The following is a 4,837-nucleotide window of genomic DNA, read 5'->3' as shown; positions in this document are numbered from 1 at the left end:
TATAAAAATAATAATGTATACACTTTAAAATACATGATTACGTATAATATCCTTCCCAGATATTAAATAACAATATAAAGTTGTAAGACTGATAAAAGTTTTCTTATATTGATGTACTCTAAAATATGTCTGGAAATGGAAGTTACAAATATTTAATGAAAATATAGCTGTGTTACCAAGAAGTAGTAAAATTTATTTGACAAATTGCTGCACTACAATCCTGAAGGCACACAGTTTGAGGCCACCAGCTGCGCTGTGGGAGAAGGAAGGACACTCTTCACCCATGTAATTAACTTTCTCTGAAAACCTACTAGAGTATCAACTATTAGTCAAGTCCAATTCCATTGTACACAACATCATTTCCTCTCTACTTCTACATTACCCCTTCTTCAGTTCACTTTGTAATGTACCATTTGTTCCAGATTGTTAAATTGTCAGACATATAGTGCCTAATCATGCTTTCCTTATGTAAGAGTCGAGTTTTGTTAGATATAGATGTAGATGATTGAGCTAGAGCTAGAGCTAGGTATAGAGCTAGGTGTAGAGCTAGGTATAGAGCTAGGTATAGATATAGTATAGATAGATATCGATATCTATATAGATGATAGAGATAGCTATATCTCTATCTCTAGATATATCTCTAGATATCTCTATCTCTATCATCTATATCTCTATCATCTATATCTGTATCTCTATCTGTATCTATATCTATATCTATCTATATCTATATCTATATCTATATCTATATCTATATCTATCTATATCTCTATCATCTATATCATCATCTATATCTATATCTATATCTATATATCTATATCATCTATATCTATATATCTCTATCTATGTCTATACCTATCTATAGATAGAGATATATAGATATAGCTAAGGATATCTGGTCTGGCTGCCATCTTACGTCCTTGCTCTTTAGGAGTTCACTATTCTCGCCCTTGCTAATAAGCCCGCTTTGCTCATTTCCAAAATAGCCAATCGCCCTGTGTCACTGCCATCTCCCCCCACAAATTCCCCAATCCCCTTATACCTCCCAGCCCTCAACCAACCCTAGCTCCTCTCAGTGCCAATAAAGATCTTGGCCATCCTGCCCCACCGCCGTGTGCCAGAGCACATTGGAGTCCCTCCTCGAGCTTGTAATAAAATCCCTCAAGTTCTTCTTCCTCCTCGGTGGTCTTTGGGGGACTCCCGATTGTAACACAACACTTTCAAGCATTTTCGAAGGAAATAAAAGCTCATATACATTCTACCACAAATAAAAATCAATAATATTTGAAGGGAAAACAAAAATTAAGAATAGATAAAATACAATTTTCTACAAAATAAGATTTACAAAATATTTTTAGAAATATGTGATTAAAAAATTATGACATGTAGCACGTAGGAAAAAGTGTTACAAAAATAAAATAATAAAACTCTTTATATTTAAATTCCAGCTAGGAAACAATAAAAGCATTTCAAGCTCTAAAACTGAGTATTCTGTATAATCAAGCAAGAAAGTGCCACCTGTAATTATTATAAATTTATGAAATTTATTTACATCTTCTTATAATATTGGATTATACATATTTATTCCTAAACAGAATTCATTTAAATTTATTGTACGTTTAAATACTGTCATATATCTCCTACAAACTTTTTGCTTGGCATTATGTATGAGAAGTTCAACCTCTCCATACAGGTATTTTTCCTATTATCAAATCCATTTTCTTATAATATATAAATAGGCCTATTTCTTTTTTTTTTTTCCTGTTGGTAGACATTTAGGATATTTGCAATGTTCTATCATTGAAAATTTATCTAGAATTTAATAACTTACACACACATGTTTGTTGCAGACCAAGGGTAAATTATTTTTATAAGTATTAATAGTGAGACAAACAACCAAGCATGAGATAGAACAGAGAGCATAAAAGCAGGGGGCCAGCAGTTCTCAACTGCAGGGCTGGGAATCCAATTTAGCTGTCTATTGAAAATTATCAGTAAGTAAATCACAAAGAGAACTTAATGCAAAGGAAGCCAAGCTCTTTCTATTGAAAACCTTCCCTTACCTCAGGAGGGAGGGGTCAGCAAATACAATGCAAGAATCCTGTAAACCCTTAAGGATTGTGTTAGTGCCTCAGGGTAAATTCCATCCTGAAATAGCATTCAGTTTGTTACAAATATTTAGCTTTGGCTTTGCATACATACTCACTTATACACACACTGAAACCAAAAGCCTGATGTCATCAATTCTGTCTTATAGATTCCTTCCATCGGGTTTCAAAAGGTTGTAAATCTTTACAGAAGGAAATTGTCATTCTTTTTCCATGACTGGTGAGTTAGAACAGATGGTCTTCCAATTAGTAGTGAAATACATTCCCAGTGCAACATCAGTGTTACTTACACATCTATATTCACCCCCCCATACACACACACACATACACACATATATACACACACAAGTTGATTTGTTGCACCGAGTAGTGTAAAAGGAGTCACTAATGGGCACAAATGATTGACCAGTAAGATAATAATGGAAAAGTTATCCATTTGAACAGACTGAAAGACAAAATGTACCGCAAAAGAAAAGTCAGAAAAACTTCCAAAATGTCATAGCTATGAAAATCTTATAGAATACAATTGTACTCTACAACACATGAATTAGGATCAACTAAAAAATAATTGATGCTTTCTTCTAAAAAATAAATTTCATCAAATATATACATCATCACTTTTACTCTTGCTAGTTGCTGTTGGAATTCACTTATATTGTTAATACATTATGTCAGTCCATGATTTGAAGGGCTTCCCCCTTTCTTACCCAAATTTTCTTTTCTTTATTTTAAAATAATTTTAAGGAAAGTTTACAGAAATGTTAGTTTTTCATTTATGCATTCATTCATTCATTTAGGCACATTTCCTTCCTCCTCCATTACCCCTTCTTCAGTTCACTTTCTTTGTATTTGTAGCACTTGTTCCACATTGTTAATTGTCAGACATATAGTGTCTAATCATTCATTCCTTTCAAACTATCCTTTATCTGTTCTACTTTACTGTTCTTTATAATCCTATTCTATAATAGCAATGCTAGGATTATTTCTTTTTTGTGACTGAGATATTTCACTCACCATGCAAGAGTTCAAACTGAGGCTGAAGAAAATGAAAATAAATCCACAGTAACCAAGTTCATGATCCTCTTATCAATAAGTTTGAGGCATTGAACACCAATGACCAAAAACCAGGTGAGTTGTGTGGTAATAACCAAGAAATCTTCATGAAGAAAGCAAAAGGTCATTATAAAAAGAGAGGAGAAAAAAGCAAAAGGTCATTACTAAAAGAGAGGAGAAAAAAAATAAAGGGGATGTCAGAAGGAAGATTGCACTGGAGTGTCGAGAAGACAAATCTAAAGGAAAACATGTTGAAGTAAAAGAGCTTAACAGATTTTAAAGAGAAGCTCAGGCAGACAAAACAAGGTATTATAATGGAATGTGCAGGGAACTGGAATTGGAGAATAGAAAGGGAAAAACTCACTCTGCATTTCTTAAGCTGAAAGAATTGAAAACCAAACTTAAACCTCTTGTTGCAATACTGAAAAATGCTATGGGCAATATATTGAATGTCCCTTATAGCATCAAAAGAAAATAGAGGGAATAAACCGAGTCATTGTACCAGGAAGAATTACAGAAACTGAAAAATTTAAAGATGTACCATATGAACAGGAGTCAATGGAAATGAAGGATAAAGTAGAAGCTGCATTGAAGGAATTGGCTAAAATAAGGCCCCAGGAATCTATGGAATACAAATGTATTTGTTTTAATTAACAGATGTAGCCTTGGATGCACTTACTAGTCTATGGCAGGAAAATTGGAAAATGGCTGCCTGGCCAAGAAATTGGAAGAGGTCCATATTTCTTCCCATTCCCGAGAAAGGTAGTCCAACTGAATGGAAATTATCAAACAATATAGTTGATATCACATTCAAGCAAAATACTTCTGAAGATCATTTAAAAATGGCTGGAACACTACATAAATAGGGAACTGCCTGAAGGATGTATAAGCAAGATTGAGAAGAGGCTGTGGCACCACGGTTATCACTGCTGATTGATCAGATGGATCCTGGCTAAAAGTATAAAATACCAGAAGAATGTCTATTTGTGTTTTGTTGACTATGCAGAGGTGTTTAACTGTGTGGATGTTGACAAGTTATGGCTACATTGAAAAGAATGGGAATCCCAGAGCACTTGATTGAGCTTGTGTGGAACCTATACCTGGATCAGGGTGCAAATAGAAGAGGAGATCACTGCATGGTTTGGGAATGGGAAGGTAGTGTGCTAAGACTGTATATTCTTTCCATAACTATTCAGTCTGTACACTGAGCAAATTATCTGAGAAGCTGGACTGTATGAGGAGGATTGTGGCATTAAGATTGGAGGGAGACTCATCAATAACCTCTGTTATGCAAATGACACAATTTTGCTTGCTAAAAGTTAGGAAGGTTTGTTGAAGCACTTGTTGCAGAAGATAAAGGAATGAAACCTTCAGTATGGATTGCATCTCAATATAAGGAAAACAAAGATTCCTATTGCTGAACTGATAAGCAGCATCATGATGGATGGAGAGGAGATTAAAACTATCAACAACTTCATTTTGCTTGGATCCACAATTAACATTCTTGGTACCTACAGTCAGGAAATAAGGAGACACATTGCACTGGGAAAATCTGAAGTTAAGTACCTCTCAAAATTATTTAGGAGTAGTGATGTGAACTGTTATCCTGGTGGAGGGTGGAGCTGGGAAGTAAGTGGGTCAAGGCACTGGGCTAAGGGTGGGGTCAACACTGTAACTAA

Source organism: Elephantulus edwardii, unplaced genomic scaffold (genome assembly GCF_000299155.1).
Source record: "Elephantulus edwardii isolate Elephantulus edwardi_28Jun2011 unplaced genomic scaffold, EleEdw1.0 scaffold00085, whole genome shotgun sequence".
Classification (NCBI taxonomy): domain Eukaryota; kingdom Metazoa; phylum Chordata; class Mammalia; order Macroscelidea; family Macroscelididae; genus Elephantulus; species Elephantulus edwardii.
Note: the sequence above shows the minus strand (reverse complement) of the source record.